Source organism: Canis lupus, chromosome 30 (assembly GCF_011100685.1).
Source record: "Canis lupus familiaris isolate Mischka breed German Shepherd chromosome 30, alternate assembly UU_Cfam_GSD_1.0, whole genome shotgun sequence".
In the NCBI taxonomy this organism is placed as follows: Eukaryota; Metazoa; Chordata; class Mammalia; order Carnivora; family Canidae; genus Canis; species Canis lupus.
Genome location: NC_049251.1, coordinates 7,697,389 through 7,716,314, shown reverse-complemented (window position 1 = coordinate 7,716,314; position 18,926 = coordinate 7,697,389). Strand labels below are relative to the sequence as shown.

At 49.6% G+C, this 18,926-nt stretch overlaps 1 protein-coding gene and 1 long non-coding RNA gene across 6 annotated transcripts in view; one reads left to right on the top strand and one right to left on the bottom strand.

Annotated features, from left to right (window-relative positions):
• The window catches only part of PAK6 (p21 (RAC1) activated kinase 6), a 37,363-nt gene extending 30,875 nt beyond the window's left edge, over nucleotides 1–6,488 (bottom strand). The window contains exons 1-2 of one of the 5 annotated variants that reach the window (XM_038580033.1): nucleotides 5,764–6,488; nucleotides 4,894–4,977 (exon numbers count right to left, since the gene is read on the bottom strand). The gene's annotated coding sequence lies outside the window, so the exon portion shown is untranslated. Of the gene's footprint in view, nucleotides 1–4,893; nucleotides 5,423–5,502; nucleotides 5,687–5,763 lie in introns of those variants that run through there. The other 4 variants (XM_038580034.1, XM_038580038.1, XM_038580035.1 and 1 more) reach the window with 4 other exon arrangements.
• Nucleotides 5,229–12,201, top strand: LOC102157096. Its single transcript, XR_005381506.1, has 3 exons — nucleotides 5,229–5,382; nucleotides 8,187–8,262; nucleotides 8,651–12,201. It is a non-coding gene; the product is annotated as an uncharacterized LOC102157096 (long non-coding RNA).
• Nucleotides 12,202–18,926: the final 6,725 nt, after the last annotated feature.

Genomic DNA, 18,926 nt, shown 5'->3' with positions numbered 1-18,926 from the left:
AGGGGCCCAGGCAGCTACTGCCATCCCTCCTGGGGGTCTTTCCTTCCTTAGTCTCTGGTCCACATCTTGACTACCCTGGGGACGGTGGCCTGTGGAATCTATGTGTGAACACTTCCATGGCAGGGTGCTGGTGTGCACTGCTGTGTCCACTAGTGGCACAGTGGCCTTTGCTGGGATCATGGGTGGGGGCAGTTTTCCTGTCTCTCCATCCTCTCCTCCACAGGAGTTCTGTATGCACGCTCACTCCTGGCCTTGCATTCCTGCCTCTGAGCCTGGCTCCATCCCTCTCCAGGGCATGGGACACCACCTTTCTGGATCCCAGACATACCAAGACCCACTATAGTGGAAAATAAGTCTTCTTGTCCAGCTTGGGCCTGGTGACAGGGTGACAGCTGACAGGCAGCAAGCCTCCTGCTTCTGGGATCTAACCTCTGGTGGTGGCCCTTGGCTATTTAATTTCCTGCCTGGGGTCATGGTATATACTGGTGAAAAGACCACCAGAAGTGAAGGGGCTCCTGTGTGTCTCCTCTGACTTCTGCCCTGGAATCTCTCTTTCATTCCTAGATATAGTCATCATTACTTTCTTCTTTGGCTTAAGGCACTGCCAGCTTTATGGTTAAAATGTAAAATGCTTCCTGGGACAAGGAGAACATAAGTCAATCCATTTACAAATTAGCTGGATCTGTTTATTGGAGAGTATCCTGGGCTGGGGGGTGGGGGGGCAAAGCCTCTCCTTGGGGGACACTGATGAATGAACATGGGCTGAACTGGGGCTGCATGTTGGGCAAGATACAAGGGCAGGACAGGGTGGGGCCGGGGTGGCGCTAGTACAGAGCCAGGCCCCTGTTAGGGCAGGAGGCACAGAGGAGCATCAGGACCTGTCTGGCCTCCTAGTGTATGGGGCCAGGCTGTCCCCTCCAAGCCATCAGGTTACCTTGCAGCTTTTGCCTGCCCATGCTTGGGGGACACATTTGATGTTGCTGCTAACAAAAAAGGCAGCGTGGGCAGTGAGGGAGTATAGGACTGGGAGGTGCAGACCCCCAAGGCCTGAAACCAAGGCTCTGCCCCCAGTTAGCTGTGTGATCTCAGGACACACTTTCCTTCCCTGGGCCTCTGCTTCCCACTATAAAATTATGGGGCTTGATTAAACATTCTTAGAGACTCCTCTGGGCTCGAATGTGCTACGGCAATCCAAAGTGGCGAGCTTCTTTTGGGGGCAGTCCTTTCCTCCTCTGCGCCCCACCTCACTGACCCCGAACTCTGCTTGGGATGCACGTGGGGCTGTGGAATAGATGGTCCCCTGGCTCCCTCCACTCTCTGTGCCCTTCCTCATTTGAAGCTAAAAGAAAGAAAATGGAGGCTGGAGGCTCCAGGCCAGGAAGCTGAACCAGAGAACCAGTCCTCCCGGTTTTAACTCTGCCTGCCACTGCTCCTGCAGCCTTCAGGAGCTGGGGCAGGCAGGCAGGCAGGCAACAGGCAGCACCTTTACTTACCTTGAGTAAAGGTGACTGGCTGGTTGCTATTTGCCCTGAGGGTAGAGGTGGAGTGGGCTGGGTTCCTGACACAAGGGGTTCAGAAACCAGAGCAACTCACTAGCTGACCTGAGCTTTCTGGATCTGCTTCTCTGAGCACCTAGAGGTACCCCCTCTCTGAGTCCTGATTAGCCTTAGTGTGAGAGAGAACACAGATCTGCCTCCACCTCCTAAGCCAGCGGCCCAGGGGCCTGAGTGCTTTGTGACTTGGGTAAACCAGAGCCAAGCAGAAAGATGCCAGCAGTTGCTGACTGAGGCAGCACGAGGGGGGCAGGGAGGGGGGAAGGTTGCCACAGAAGATCCACAGGTGTAGGAAAAAGGTCATTGCCTCCCCTCCTATAAAGACCTGGGTCTCTGCACTGCCTGATGTGTTGTAATGAGGTTTTATAGAAATTGCTGGCCAGCATGGGTGTCTCTTTGCTTGGGCTAATGTGGGTCTGTGCAGTTATGGGGAAACTGGAACCCATTTTTTGCATGCTAACTCCCCCCAGCATATGAAAGTATGCCATGTTCTGGGACATACTTTACTCTTTGCGGTGGACAGAACCTGGGATTACCTTTCCTAAATCTGTAGAACAGATAACTTCAGCAGAAAAAGCATAAAGTCTCTGAGTCTGAACCTTATGGTTCCTGGGCATTTCTAAGTCACTTGCCAGAGCAATCAAGGGGTCCCCTGTGGTCTTGGGTCTGGCCCCCTGCATGCAGCCCCTCCAAGTTTGTGCTTCAAGTGGGGCTCATGAGTACGCAGTTCCTCAATGAATCAGGGCCACCACGTGACAGAATTTCAGACCCACAAAGGAGTCGGAGCAGGCCTCTTGATTCCTTTCCTGTCAGCCTGTTTTAAGTCCTCAAGACCTGAAACTAGACCCCAGATGGAGAAGGAAACTCTCAACAGACTCAAGTCATTTCTAGGAGAAACTCAGTGGCTGACAATTTGCCATTCAGGAAAAACTGGAGCTGGTATGGCATTCCTTCCCATTCCTTCCCAGCATTCTCCATTCTCCCTCTTGCATTTGTATACCTCCTTGAGCATGCATCCTCTGCCCATCGCTGTTCCAACGGCTTCTTCCTTTGCTTTCCATTCTCAACTAATCTGTTTTTATCCATCTTTGTTAGGTTCTACTTTAAGATCCATCTCCCAGTATTGGTCTAAATTTATAAATTATCTGGACTGGATGGGTCATGGCTCACAGCTTCTTGGAGGTGGTGGGGGCCTGAGGTGGGCAAAGGAACATCACCACCCTGTTGCCGATCAAAGCTCTGTAGCTCAGCTGGTCTCTGGTGGGGTTGGCTCCAAGCTCGGCTCCCTTTTCTACTCCTCTGGGGAAGAGCTGTAAGCTCTCCAGGGGAAGGGCTCGTTCCTTCATTTATCAGCACTTTCCCCCCACCCCGTCTCTGCCACCTGTGTTTTGTACTTAGTCATCAGGCAACCCCTGCAAGTGAGAGAGCAGAACTAGGTGCCAATTGCCACCTCCAAGTGCTGCCTGGAGCCCACGTCTTGCCAAGAACAGACAAGTTTCCCTTTATCTCACGTCTCCTACTTCTCACCTTAGCCTTGAGTGGGCCCTCAGGCAGAGCTCATGAGGGGGCAGCTTCTGGTCAGTGTGCTTCCCTTGGCAGGGCCAGGTAGTCGAGAGCTCTTTCTGCCTCGAAAGTTTCCTTTTCCATGTTCTCTCCCAACTTGTTGGCTAACTCACTTCTTTGAGGGTCAGGCTGCCGAATGCCTGTTCAGGAGGTTGGCTAGCAACCTTCCTACTGCCTGAGTCGGTCCTGAGTCCTGGGCCTTCCCACTTATGGTGTCGAGGGTATCCTACAGGAATGGTTCTGCTTCGGGCCACAGGACAGTCCTCCCTGCCTTCTGCACCCAGGACACAGTGTGTTAGAAGCATCTCTGGGACCGTCTCTCAGTGTCTCCAGCTCTCTCCTGCCAGCCCCTCCCATGGACATGGGTAGGTATAAGAAAGCAGCCATTCAGAGCCCTCCCTGAGCCCTCTTGAAACCCCAGGCAACCTCTCCTCTTCCTGCCCCCCCATGCCACCTGTGCCCTGGCTTCTACTCTCTGCTTCCTCTTAGCCCAGGCAGCTGGCCTGCTGTTTGTCTGGCACTCCATAACCTCTGCCAGCTGAGCATGGGTATCAGCAGCTGCTCAGCTCTGCATACATGGGAGACCCCCTAGGCTTGGAGTCACCTTTTGCAAGGAGGCAAATACCTCCACTGCTGGGTCATTTTCCTCATAGAGCCAGGTATGGGGCTTAATTGATTGGGAGACACTGGCAGTTCATCTGGACTTAAGTCCAGTGTGCTTCTCCAGGACAGAGGGCACCCCCCTCTCATCCTTGGGTATTGTGCTGAGTGAGCTTTACTGTGGCTAGAGACCCCCAGATCCACCTGCACCTTCCCTGTGCCTGGCACATTCCAGAGAGCTCAGCTCATAAAGAATCAGTCTGTCTTTGGGAGCCCAAAAGGTCTGTACAGCCCCCACACCACCACCTTGCACCCATTCTCAAGTGCACAGAGCTTTTCAGCTTCAAGGCCCCCTCCTAAGCTGCAGAGGGGCCCCCTTGCTCGGCCCCAAGGCCTTATCCCTAGCTAGATGAGCCTCCGTGGGGTCGGGCAGCCCTGAGTCCATCCTCTACTCCTGGTACCCAGTTCCCACCAGAACCAGCTTAGGGAAAGACCCTCCAGCCTTGCTGTGTGACACCAGGGAAAGACCAAACAGCGTGCGCTGGATTCGCCTGGCTTCTTCATGGAGCCCCAGCACTTTAAGCCCCGAGCCCAGTGGGCATGACCCTCCTGGAGCCAAGCGTGTCCTGAACCCTGCAGCAGAGCTGGGGAGCCTGGGGCCTGTGAGAAGCAATGGTGCCCAGCCAGGCGGTCCCCTGAACCGGACCTCCCGCCAAGTTTCAGAGTCAGAATCTCCGCCAGGTCAAACTCTGCATGAGGGCGTGCCAGGGAGCTGGGTCCCAGTGGTGCTCCATAAATATCTGTGGGATGAATAGTTGAGTGGAGTGTCCCAGAGAGGTGGTGGGGGTGAGCGGGGCCTCCCTGAGGGGCGTCCCGGTGGCACCACACCAGCCTGGCCCAGCAAGAGGGAGGGAGGTAAAGGCAGGAACGGTAGAAACAAGCATTTCTTCCTCCACCCGGGAAGCCAGAAGCCAGCTTGCACCAGGCTGTTTCAAAATCAACCTGGGAAGGCAGCAGCAGGCCCGGGTGGGGCGTGGGGTGTGGGGCTCCTCGTCCCGGAGCCCCGCGGCCTCCACCCCTGAGCCTGGACGCTTTGGCGCCCCAGCCCCGCCCGCAGGGCCCGAGCCCCGGCCCCGGCCCCGGCCCGGCCCCGGCCCCCTGGCCGCAGGGACCTTACCGTGGCCACTCTTGGGGCGCTGGGGGTGCGGCTCCTCACTCACTGCAGGCCGGTGCTCGTTTCTAGCCCAGGAAGAGGCACTCCCTTCAGGCAAAAAAAAAAAAAAAAAGATAGAGAGAAAGGAAAGGAGGAAGAAAACCTCAGTGCTTTCCTTGCTTAGCCGCTTCTCCCGAAGGCTCCTGGTTGGTGTCGTCTTGGTGTCCTGCCCCTGTGGGCGCAGAGCCTTGCTCCCCCTGGCAGCTCCCTCACCGGTGTGGCCCGAGCCTGCCAGCCCTCTGGGGGAGGCGCGGGAGGTGGCCCACGCCCCGCTGCCTGACACACTGGAGCATGCTCCGTGGGCGCCAGGCCGAGCGGCGGCCCCGGCGGGCCCGAGCCCGGGGAGGCCGCGTCCTGGCCAGCGCCCTCCTCCGGGAATGCGTCCCTGTGGGCTCGCAGAGGACACGCTTCGGTGCTGACTGGCACTACATGGTCGGATGACAGAATTCGTTGGTAGGAGGCTGTCTCCTTAGTTCCCTGGGGCTGTCAGAAGAGGGGGGCAGCCAGGGCGGTGTCTGGCGTGCCGGCAGGTGGGCCTCCGTCCTTGGCCTACCCCTCTCGGCCATTCCCTACCTGAAACCCTCCCGTGTCTCTGTCCTGTGGCCTCATAGAGGGTCTGGGCCTGAGCTGGAGCTGCTCCTCGTCCTGTTTAGCCAGGCGCTTGGAGTCCCTTTTCCGAAGCACCCATCTTAGGGTCTGGGAGGGTCTGGAGTCAGTTAGGACTAACTGCTGCCAAGTCCTCCGTCCCCAGCTCTCTGTCCTCAGCAGGAGGGGGAGGGGATGACATGCACACCCTCATACACACACACACACACCCAGCGCAGAGCCACCTACCTGCACAGGCCAGCCTCAGCCAATCCAGCCTTGCTCTCCAAATGCCACTCTGACCCTAGAAGCCACTCATTCACAGCAATATCCTGCGGGAGGGGAGTTCAAAGCCAGCCCAGGAGAACTCCAGTTAGCACGGACCCGGCTCCCCTTCTCTCCTCTGACACCTCCAGAGGACACAGCAGCCTGATCACCATATCTGCTATTGCACTTCGCCGGCCAGCATCTCTCTCCTGGAACCTCGGGCCCCCACAGCATCTTCCATATCCTTAGGGGGAGGCAGCAGATTCCTGATAGGTCCCATCTTCCTTAGAGCCCAGGGTAGAGAGGGAAGGACTGGAAGGGGCGGGCCCCAGGTGCAGCTCCGAGTTTCCAGCTCCCAAAATAATCGGATGCGAAAAGGGAGGAAGGAATCTGGGGGCCAGCAGGTGACTCAGTGCCAGTGGGCTGGCTTAGTCACCTGGATGGCTGCTCCCAGCTCCTGGCACATCAGGCAGGGAGCAGTGCCCTCCCCCATCTGTCGACAGCAGCGCTGTCAAAGGGAGCGTGGCCTTGGCCGAGGAGCGCCAGCAGGCCCAGGGCTGCCTGGCAGGCTGCACACAGGCGCAAGCGAGCTCCGGCTGCCTTCCCAGCCGCAGCGTGCCCCTCCTCCACCACGCACCCAGGCTCACTTTGGGATTTCTCCATTAAATCCTCAGGCAACGACCTGCTCGTTTGGGGCACGGAGCTGCTCCAACGTTGCTTGGCAATTTTGATATCGTCGGGGGTTGCTATGGGGAGGAGGGTGATGTCATTGACACAAAAAAACCCACTGAATTTACAAATCAGCTGGGGCTGGAGCTATTTATAAAAACACATTTTTCCCTGCCTTCCTTGACTGAGAGGGAGGGAAGGGAAGGGCTGCCTGCCAGGCTCCGTGGAAGCCTCCCCCAGCCCACAGAACCCAGGCCACCCCCACCCCCACCCTGGCTCCCTGCCCCACAGGACAGGACGGGTAGGCCCTGGCTGCAGCTGGGCCCAACTCCCCTTTTGGGGTCTCAGCTGGTGCTGTGGAGCATGGGCACCAGCTCCCTGGGGTGGCAGGGGCCAGAAGCCAGCCACTCAGCCAGACCCTTTAGAAACAGGAAGGGGTGCTCCCCTGGGCACCCATGGGCCAGCTCCCCTGAGTGCACCAGGTGAAGCCTGGCCTTCCAAAATGCCCTGGCTTCTGAGGCTGTTTGTCTCCTCCCCTAGCATCTCTTCTCCTCCCAGTGTCCAACTATGGGATCCCCAAGCCCCCCAGTCTTGGCCCCCTGCTCCTCTCTTGCCACGCTCTCTGAAACACCACCTTCTCCGTGGCTTTGGCTGTCAACCTGGACGTGCTCACCCAGAGCCCTCGTCTGGCTGCCCTGCTGCAGGTAGTGTCCCCGATGAGTGGCCCCACTGTTGCTGGCAACCAGATGGAGACTGCTGCACTCTTTGGCTCTTCCCACTCCCCTTGACCCTTATATCCAAGGTGGCACTGGGCTGGTCGGATTCTTTGTGAGAACTCTTCCATAAATCCTCCACAGTGTAGCAGTGTGGTGTCTGGTTAAAAGCCCAAGTTCTGAGTTTTCACCGTCCTGAGTTCGCATCCCCACTCTGTTGGTCATCAACCAAGTGACCTCTGGCATGTGATTTAACCAGCTGAGTTCCATTGCCTCGTCCACAAAATCGGGATGATTTCACCTGCCTCATAGGGTTGCGGGAATTAAACAAACAAAGCTCCTGGCACAGGGACGGCTCGTCCTGAGAGCTCAGTAAACAATCTTTTTCTCTACTTTCATCACTATTATCTACCCACCACATGGGGGCAGGTTTATCTTCCAAAACCATGACCCCCAGTCACCTCTGGAGCTAAGGTCTCAAGCTGCACACAGACATTTTGGTTGAAGTGCACAACATTGGACCTCATGTCATTGAGCATGAAGATTTCCATTAGGTCCTCCAACTACCAGCCATGGAACCCACTCCAGCTCCATCCTGAGAAGGAAAGGAATTTTTTGATGGCTGTCAGGTAATTAAGTCCTAGCACTGATGAGAAGCCTGAAGAATCAAGTCCAGGGCAGAAGCCAGCGCTCTAGGCAACAGGATACTGTAGCCACCCCTGGTGGGAAGGTGCCCCTACCACGTGCCCCACCGAGTACACCTCTGCCATTTGCTGCAAGAACAAGGAAAGTGGCTGGCAGGCTCAGGTCATGTGCGGAGGGGAGGGTATCCTGGGCACAGCCCTTCTGTTGCCACACATGATGTGGGGAACAAAAGTAGGGTGCTGTTATTGAGGGGGAACGGGTACTGGGGGATCAAAATCCAGCTGATGCTCAAAACAAGCACCTTTGCTATTTTTTTCTATTCAATTCCTGAGCATGATAAATCAGTAGTTCTCAACTCTTTTATTTTTGTCTTTATAGGCTTCTGAAAATGGATGGCCTGCACAAACGGAGACCTGTGCCTCTACTCCATCATGTTGCGTGACTTCTTGATTTGGTGAGGATGCCTGCCAACTCAGATCCATCTCTCGCATAGGTTGTACAAGGGCAAGCGGGACCTGTGGACCATTGAAAGAAACCCTCCCAAGTGTGGCTGCCCATTGCAGGGACAGGTGGGCAGATGCCCAGATATCCCTGGGCCAGTGGGTGTGCCCTTTGCCCTTCTTTATCCCAGCAGAGTCACGTGTCTGCTGGTTCCAGCAGGCTTCGAGCTCTCCGGGGCAGGAAGCCCAGCCTGGTGCTGAGCACATAGTAAACACTCACGTAATCCGGGTGGAATGAACGCGTGAGGAGTTTCTATGCTCTGGCCATCCTTACTTAGAATACAGTGAATCGTGGAGCTGAGAGGGACTCTAGGATCACCAGCCCTGTGCCCCCTTCTACAGGTATGAAAGCTGCAGCCCCGAGAGATGAAGTGACTCAGCAGAGCCGCAGAGGAAACAGAGGCAGTCATGACTGGAACTCAGCTTTCCCTGCTCATAGGCTCGGATTGTTCCCTTTGCTGCCCACACAGGCCCGTCCTGGCTCCGGCTCTGAGTGTGTGACGTCTCTGTAATTCAGTCAAAGGCAGTGGCGGCGGCGGGTGCTGTCACCAGGGGACTCTCTGCCTTTGAATCTCGGCTCCCTGGGAATTGCAGCATTGGCAAATCTGCCAAGAGGGTGTCCTTACAATTTCTTAGTAGCAGTTTTTCACTCTATTCTTTTGTTCTTGAAAATGGAGATATTGCCTCAAAGGTAACTTGCCTCATGTCGGTTCAGTCAGGTTCCGCTGGAGTGATGGCTTACATCAGCAATGTCCCACTGCATGGTTTGAAGAAACCAGTGGCGATGTACTCAGGCCATGTAACAGCAGAGTCCTAAAATTTTTATAAACTAAGGCTTCCCAGGTTTTCCCAAAGAATGAAAAGTTTCAGAAACAAAATCGAGGGTTCTAGGGTATGGTAAAAATTCCTTTTTACAAAAAAAAAAAAAAAATTTCCTTTTTACAGACAACTTTTTCTAGATATTTAGGATCTTCCTCACACTTCCCGTCATGCTGAGTGGTATGCAGGGAGCTTTACGAAGACCTTCCTAATGGCTGTGTGGGCCTGTCTCTACCTGCCTACACTTGTCAACACCTCTGCTGCAGGGCCAGGAAGGGAGGGACAAATTCTTCCCACCTTCAACCCCTACGGGGAAGCGCTTGGATTAATGAGTAAGTGTTGCCACTGGGGGCCTGTGTCTCCTGCACTCTGGGGAGGCCTCTCTTTAGAGGTGCTCCTAAGTCTTGGGCCTCGAGGAGAACCAGACCAGAGGCAGAGGCCCACTCTCAACAGATTTTCCCAAAGGGCTTCCTACATGGCAGATGGGGTGCCCGGGAAGCAGAGGTTTCCAGGATATCTGCCTGCCTTCATGGTATTGGTTAGGTTAAGCAAAGGGGAGGATAGTCAAGTAAAGAAAGGTCAAGTCCTAGAGATCCTTAGTGGGAAGGAAGTTGAGGGCCTGGTCAGATAGGGACGCTCTGGGTCCCTTTGGTGCCCTCTCCCTGGCCCCACTTCTCCATCCATCCTGTGAGGGTGGGTGGGGCAGGGAGCCCAGGGTGATGAGGAACCCTGGGGGCTGGGCAAGGTGTGTGGAAGACAGCTGGCAGGGGGATTTTCTCCACAGTGTTCCATGGAGTAGGAATGCCTGCTGGGTTGCAGATTAGGGAATTTCTCAGGAGCTCTTTTCCTCAACAAAAGCAAATTGGAAAGGCCTGGGGGTGGGGGAGGGAGGTGGAGGGGGGCTGGGTAGTTAATATTGCTGTTGGCTAACAGCCTTGCTGCCTGGCCACTGACCCTCTGGCCTTGATCAATGCTGCCTAAAAGTGAAGAGGGAATGGTGAGGCCTTCCAATAGTCCAGTCTGGGCTGCAGAACCTACCCGGATACCAATGGGCATGGAAAGCTGGGAGGAGGCCAAGGGACCAAAGTGAAGTCTGAGGGAAGACAGGGATTATTCCTGAGAAACTGGTTTAGCATCCTCCACGCCTCCAGCCCCACAGTGCCCCTGCCTCTGGTTCAAGCAGGGGGCGCAAGAAGAGAGGGTGATGGGGCATGGTCGGGGGGAGATAGACCAGAGACAAGGCCAGGGTCAGCAGGGTCAGAGGCCCTAAGGTAGGCATTTTTATTGTCTTCCCTTCTTGCCATTATGCCCTTAAAATGCTACCGGGGACAGGAGGGAGGGGACGACAGATCAGAATCTCAAAAGGTTTAGGAGTGATCCAAGTGGCTAGGGGCTCTGCTGTTTCCCTGCATGAGCTTCCCCCCGACCCTGGGAGAAACAGGGTGAGCATTTCCTGGGGGCAGCCTCTATGGGTGGGGCTGGCCCACCTGTCAGACGCTGGCTGAGACTGGACTTGAGATGGAGTGGAAACAAATCTTTCAGTCAGAGTGAAACAGGCATTCCTCCACTCAGAATGAGTTGAGCTGGTCCCAGCAGGGTGGGGTTCAGGGGGTTGACCCCCGAGGAGTTAACAATGTGAGGAGTTAACAATGTGAAGGTCGGCTCAGAAACCGGTCAGAGCTGCAACCTGCAGAGTCCCAAGTACTGGACTCACAAGTGTTTTCCTCTTTCCGGCAGAGGATGTGATGGGCCTTTGTTGTCCTAGCCCCAGTTCACCAGGAGCAGAGCCTTCTTGACACATGTCAACTTCTGCGTGAGCAAGGGTTCAGTGATAAATCTGGCAGCCCATGTGAAACAAAGCAGCAAAAAGACACGTGTGGAGAAGGGTTCCCAGTGTCTCTAAAATGTAGCTCAAAGTATATTTTCTTGGGCACAATTTATAGGCTATGCACTGTACTTTAACTCATTTAATCCTCACAACAATCTAATTTATGAATCCATTCAACAAATACCTATTGAGTACCTGCTAGGTGCAAAGCTCTGTGCTAAGTGCTGAGGGTAGCTCAGTGAACAAGACAAGTCGCTGTCCTCATGAAGTTTACACTCTAGGTTGGACCTATTATCTCATTTCAGAGATGAGAAAACTAAGGCCTCCTGAATTTAACCTACTTGCTCAGGTTACTAAGTGACAGGGCAGGGCTTGGAACCCTGGCAATCTGTTTCAGAGTCCAGAATGCTATTTGCTACCAAATGCTTCCTTTTGGACCAAGGAACCAACACCACCCATGTGGCACACACCATTGGTTGCCTCTCTGAGTCCATCTCTCTCTTTAATTGGTGGAAGAAACCCAATTTATTTGGATGTACACTTTCATACCTGTGTGCTGGAGGAAGGGGCCCTGCCCAGTCCCAGCCCCAGGAGCGAATCTTGATTAGTTTGAACCAATCTTCTTAATTCTCTTCCTTTTGCCAGGGGCTGGTTTAGGCCCTAGGTATCCTCTATGTGGACAAGACTAAGTTTGCTGAGAGGGTTTCTGGGCAAAGTTTTCTTGTGCTGTTCTAAGTTGTTGATCTGGGAACTGTTGTCACCAACTGGGTTTCATAAGGTGACAGGCCTGAGGACAAAAGCCAACATGCTGAAGATGGTGGAATAGAAATTTGGGCCCTCCATATGTTCTGAGCTCCAGGCTTATCATATGTGAGATAACAGATATTCTTACCCTTTATGAAATTTTGGGTTGTTTTTCTGACTTTTATAGCTGAAAACTACCTAATACAAACCAGCTCCAATCCCTGCCATGCCATGCAATCCCAGCCTGGTCTGGCCCTCACTTCCTCCAAGTGTCTTAAAACACATCTGCTCCACTCCTTTGACCTGTGGTCGCTTACCTTGAAATGTCCTTTGACTTATTTCTCTCTACATCTGTTGGTTTTAACCTGTAACTGTTCCTCTAACTAAATTATAAACTCCCTGAAGGGAGTGAGCATCCTTACATTTCTTTATGCCCTCTGTGGCGCCTGTCATTAATATGGAACCCCAGCACAGCTTAATAAATACTTCTTGGCTAATCTTCTTTGACACATTCCAAGAGATTATTTGCTGCCCTAGAGGGGTAAATGAACACATTTCAACAAAGAATAAAATGGGCATCAACAGGTTGCAGCTGCAGGCCTAAGTGAATAAGAATGTCAGATGTCTCCATCTTGGCTTAGACTCCACAGTGGATTATGAGAGCTCCAACTGCCTCCTGTGCATCCAGCTCTGGGGTCTGCTGGGGAGACAGAGGAATCTGCGGCTTGCTATGAGCCAAAGAACTTTCATGCTAAGCAGCCACATCTAGTTTTTAACTCTCACAACGGCCCCTGGGGGTAGGAGCCATTGGCAGTAGTTTCTAGATGGCAGACTGACCTGCCCGGCTCTAACAGCCAGTAAGGAGAAGACCTAGGGCTTGAGCCCAAGCTTTCTAGTTCTGGAATTGAGTTTATAGGGCTCCCTGTGTTCCCCTTTTTCTTTTTCCTATTAAGCAAGTGGTCATCTTTTACGTATTGGCTCAGGAGAGGGAGACAGTGGAGCATAAAACAGAAATTGTTCCAAAAACCTCTAGCAAGAAGTGTCAGAGAGAGACTAAATGTCTTAGCCTTAAGTGGGGTGAATAGGCCCTGCTCCCTAAGCTGGACAGTCTTTCTCCTGGTGGAGGAGAGGGGGAGGGGAGTGAGCCACATCTGTCAGTGGCTAGAGGTGAAGGAAATCTGCATCCTATTGCCCACAACTGAGAGCAGCACAATCCTGCCTGATGCATCAGAACAAACGGACCAGAGGTAGCCTTTTAAGGGTTCCTGTACTTTGAACACGGCACAGAAGCAGCAGAAGCCATAAGCCAGAGAAGACCCTTCAGGCTGAAATGCCCTTGTGGACTAAGACTGGGGACCAGACGGACCTTCCTGACAGCTTGGTGCGTGGCCAATCCTGAGACTGTCTTAAGGACAAAGATTTGGTTTCCTGAAGGTCACCTCCAACAGAAACAACTCCTTCCTCCTTATCTTTAGATTATAGAACACCATGCTTCTTTCACTTACCTTTATCATATTACAGATTTGGCTACATGTTACATTATAAATTAACTCAAAAGATAGTAAAGGTAGTGATCAACTAGCTAGGATCCCAAAGTACTTGAGAGGATTCCAGAGAATTTTAAACTGTTCAAGTAACGTTAGAACTAAATCAACATAGGTATCTGCAAGTTATCTGTACTGAAAACCTTAGTTCACAATATTCTGTAAGATAGGCACTCAAGCACGCTATCCTCATTTTATAGAGGACACTATTTCAGAAAGGGTAAGTAACTTGTTCAGTGCCACAGAGCCAGGATTCAAGCTCAGGGGTTCTAGCTCTAGAGGCAGCATTTCTAACCACCATACTAGTATTTGAGTTGGCACCACAGGCAGGGAGCCACCTCAATATTGAGAAGGTTCTAGCAGGCCCTGGGCCTGTGCAATTGACCCCCTATAATAATATCAGCACTACGTGCAAATTATAACTAAGGTATAAACCACCCCCCCACAGATCTTGTCCCAAAGAGCTCATCTGAGTGAGAGAGGTAAGGCCTGTACACGTGCCTGTCCAAGGCAGCTAATAGCACTGCAGCAGGGAAATGGTACAAGTAGGAGCTATAGGGCAGCCTCTAGTGGCTATACCATGGAACCTCAACCACGGGTCTACATGTTAGGATACTACATGTTAGGAGGTGCCTGTCTAGGGCAGTCCTCAGCAAGTGGGAGTGGCTTCCCTCTGTTCAGTGATGGAGTCCAGTGGACACGGAAGGTATCTCCCAGCAACGCTAGCTGACTTTCATCTACTCTGCCTCGCTCTTATTTCTGCTTGTCTAACCCCCTCGATTTGCTGGGATTCCTTGACTCACTGTACCACACACACGTTTATCCTTAGCGATCTCATTTCCTTGAATGAGCCAATCTAACTGAAACTTCATGTGTCCCCTTTTCAATGTTTTTATCACTTTATTCTAATATTACCAGATATTTAGATTTTGTTTGAAAAAATGCATAAGCAAACAAATGAATGTATATATTCATCTTTTTGTTCGCAGATTTGAATGGGTATTTGTTTTTATGAAATGCCATTCTTTTTTGCTAATTGCAGGACTGAAGCAATTAAATAAAAATACATCACATGACCAGGTCAGTAAGATTAATCAGCATATACTGATTTACATAACTTGCAAATGGATGTGAAGCACACATTCCAATGGAACAACTGCACTTGTGGAAATAATATTTAATTTTGAAAGGAGTAAAGAGGACAATGAAGTGTTTCACAATGTAAGGTCAGCAGTCAATTACAATAGAAGGTTACAGAAACATACATAAAGTGACACACTAGAAAGTGAGGTTATGATTCCATGCACATCTAGAGCCTAGGATAGATTTTATCTCCCCTCACCAAGGATCCAATGTAACTAGTTCTCGAACTTGTAGCTGTTATTTTCCAACATTTTAATTCATGATTTATTTTTGACAACTATGTGTTAATCTCTGGAAGTATATAAAAGTAATAGACACATCATCCTTTGTTCACAAGGGATTTGAAAACCAGCAGTTTGAGCAACCACTCCTTTCCCATGGAGAGGCCAATTTGAACTTATGGGACAATACTGTTCAGCAGCTGGAAATCTGCCAAAGGAGCCTCTAAGAAGCAGGATTATCAGTAGTGGTAGGCTTTGATAGAAAAAATGGTATAGATTTGTAGAAGTTTAGCCTAAGTTCATCATGGTCTGTCTGTTCCTTTCTTAATCATACAATGTCAGTTTGTAAAAACTCAAGTTTTTTTTTTTTTTAACTCAAGTTTTTATACAAAAGCCATAAAATGCTTATTTTGTTATGGAAAAAATCAAGTTTTATGTAATTCAATCTGTTGTTCACAGACATAGGAAATTATAAGGAAGATGGTAATTTTGGAATGTATATATCAAATAGAAAATTACAAAACATTTGAATATATATGATATTTCAGCATACTAAAGATAGTTTAGATATATTATCTTCAATGATTTAAAATTATTTTCATTTTATTTATTTATTTATTTATTTATTTATTTATTTATTTATTTATTTATGAGACACACACAGAGAGAGAGAGAGAGAGAGAGAGAGAAGCAGGCTCCACGCAGGGAGCCTGATGTGGGACTCGATCCCGGGTCTCTAGGATCAGGCCCTGGGCTAAAGCCGGCACTAAACCGCTGAGCCACCCAGTCTTGCCCTCTCTCATATTTTTAAAAGATTTATGAGAAAGACAGGGAGGGAGGGAGGGAGAGAGAGAGAGAGCGAGCGAGCTTGAGCAGGGGGGAGGTACAGAGGGAAAGGGAGAAGCAGGCTCCACACTGAGCAGGGAACCCAATTCGGAGGTCGATCCCAGGACCCTGGGATCATGACCTGAGCTGAAGACCGCCACTCACCCAACTGATCCACCCAGGTGCCCTTCAGTCTCTCATTTTAATTCCAAATTAATATTGCTTTGATCATTTGGATGATAAAGCTTCCCAAATTTTCCATTTGGGAAAAAATAAAACAAGTTTTATTGTTTTAAAACTAAAACTAAGTTATTAGGCTTTTTATTTTTTAATATAAAGGAAAGATCATAAAACCATGGCCCATCATTTCTTAGACAATAGACAAAAAAGAGAAAAAAGTAATCCATAGACATGGTCAGGAAATTCAAAAGGTCCAGAAATGCACAAATTGAAAAGTAAACACCTTCATTGTTGTCTCTCCCCACTCCTATTGCTGTCCCCAAAGGTTTTCTCTTCAGCTTCTTTTTTGTTTTTAACCTAAACTAAAAACTTCTGGAGTTTAAGCCTAATGTACGTTCTGCTATCTCTATGGGCTTGTGCCAAATGGGAAGACTGGCTCTCAGCACCTGTGTCACAGCACCCCTGTAGTCTACAAAAATGGTCCGATGGCACCTCTGCACTGATTCCAGGACTCTCGTTTTCCTGGGGTCTGTCATACTGATCTTCCCTTTGGGACTAAAGAGCCTTGGAAGCAGGGAAGACGACAATACAAATGGTGCTTTTGAGTACCTGTGCCAATGTTTCTTTAAGATAAATTCTTAGAAATTCTTAGAAAAATTTCTCAGCTGGAGAGAATATTTAAGTTTAATAAATACTGCCAAATCACCTTCTAATAATGTACAATTTGCACTCCAGCTAATAATATAAGTAATATATGAGTACCTGCTTCCCCTCACTGTTACAAACACAATTTTCAACTATTTCCTATGTGAATGATAAAAATTTCAGGTTTATTTTACATTTTATTTAATTAGGAATGAAGGGTGAACATCTCAGGTAAATTGGCCATTAAAATGTTTTTAGTGGATTATTCATGTCCTTTGTCTATTTCTATTGTTTTCAAAAATTTTTAAAGAGTTTGTACTTTAGGGTTAAATAGTTCTTTGTCATATTTTACTCATTCAGACACTGGGGTTAAAACAGGAAACAAAGTAAATTCCTGTCCTTAAGGAAGCTATATTCTAGTAGTGGGATACAAAAAAAAAAAATCACACACACACACACACACACACACACAAGGTTGTGACAGGTGCTTTGGAAAAAACAAAGCAGGGTAAAGAGTGACAGCAGTGTGTGTGGCGGGGGATGCTGTTGTGTACAGAACGGCCAGGGAAGAAGACCTCTCTCTCTGGTAAGGTGGAGATTTAGGAGAATACCTGAAGGAAAGTAAGGGAGTAATCTATATGAAGATACAGGCAGAAGAAATGGCAAGCGAAAAAGCCATGAAGAGAGAACCACAGTTGGTGTGGTTAGGGAGCAGCAAGGAAGTAGACAGTCTAGGGAAGAGTGAGTGAGGAAAAGGAGAGTCCGAGAAGAGGTCAGGGAGTGGTAGGGCAGACCAGTAATATCTTACAGGCTGTAGTAAGGGTTCTGTTACGACTGGAAGTGGATGGGGAAGCAGCGAGATCAGTTATGAGACTCTGAGGTGACACAAATGAAAGATGATGCAAATATATGTTGCAAGTAATTTTCCCTAGTTTCAGTTTTTCTTTTGGAGGGAGGGATAGGTAGCCATAATAGATTTTGGGTTTTATCTACTATAGTAATAAATTATAATCTTCTTGCCTCTATCTTGGTTTCTTACATCACAACAGAACATTACAAAGTCATCTAGTATTTTATATATATATTTTAAAGACGTATTTATTTTAGAGAGAGAGAGAACGAACAGGAGGGGCAGGGGAGAGGGAGACACTATCTCAAGCAGACTCTGTGCTGACTGCATGCGTCTGGTATTCAATGGAGGCTCTATCTCACGACCCTGAGATCATGACCTGAGCCAAAACCAAGAGTCAGGTGCTTAACCGACTGTGTTCCCCAGGTGTTCCTACTATTTTACATTTTCATTTTCTTACATTAATATTTTTGATCTATCTAAAGTGGTTTTGCAGATAAGCAGTGAAACAGGCAAGACTACTGCATATGGCTGTGCAACGGATCCATTGCACAAGGGAACCAGGCTGACAGGCTAAGTGGGGGCTGAAATCCAGCAAGGCTACAGTGCACAGGAAAGTACAGAATCCACTGGAGGAATTTTTCTAATTTGCACAAAGGTATGCACTAGTGGTGGCATTGAAGACTGAGTTCAAACTCCAACCCACTGTTTCAACATCAGTTTTTCGCAAACTGATTTGAAATGCCACCTTTATAGCTTCTTCTGTCTTTGGTGGAAGCAAGGACCTCATTAAAGTTGAAGTTTGCTATATTAAAAATTTTTTAAAAAATACATCTTCCTGGGGCACCTGGCTGGCTCAGTTGGTTGAACATCTGCCTTCAGCTCAGGTCATGATCTCGGGGTCCTGGGATCAAGCTCTGCGTTGGGTTCCTTGCTCAGTGGGAAGCCTGCTTCTCCCTCTCCTTCTGCCATTCCCCCCCCTGCTTGTGCTTTCTCTCTCTCTTAAATACAAATCTAAAAACAAGACAAAACAAAACAAAAACTCAACAAACATCTTCCTCACTAGGGAAGTCTTAATTTTAGGAGCCAGACGGAGCAAATTTTGGCATGTTAGAAAAAGTTAGTGCAGTTGGAGGAAGAATTCCCTATTTTCCGATGCAACAGAAAAGAAGCCTTTCTTCGGTATCCTTGCTTAAAGGCTTTAGCTTAAACTACCTCAAGAGTCATTGCAAAGAGCCCTGTGCTAACAATTTGGAAGGCTTTCTTATCTATCTTGTGATAATAGCTCAACTAACAGTCTAAAGTCCTACTGCTATAGGAAAACCTTTTTTTTTTTTTTTTTAAAGATTTTATTTATTTATTCATGAGAGACACACAGAGAGAGAGAGGCAGAGACACAGGCAGAGCGAGAGAAGCAGGCTTCATGCAGGGAGCCTGATGTGGGACTTGATCCCAGGTCTCCAGGATCATGCCCTGGGCTGAAGGCAGGCGCTCAACCGCTGAGCCACCCAGGGATCCCAGGAAAACCTTTTTATTTCCAGATTCAGGTTTGGCATCAGTTAGAGCACTTTGCATTGGGTGGAAGGTTTCTTGTTAACCAGCACAGGAAGATGAGGGCTCTAACAGTGGTAGAAGCTTAGTGGATGCATACTGTGTGAATGGTAAGGCATTATATATTCTATGGTGTCTTTTCAAACAAAAAATAGAAATCCTGTCTTTTCAGCTGTTTCCCCCACTAGGTCCATTGTTATGCTACTTTTGTCTTAGTGAAACAAGAAATAAGAACCATGTGAAGTTTCTGCCAAAAAACAGAGGCTTC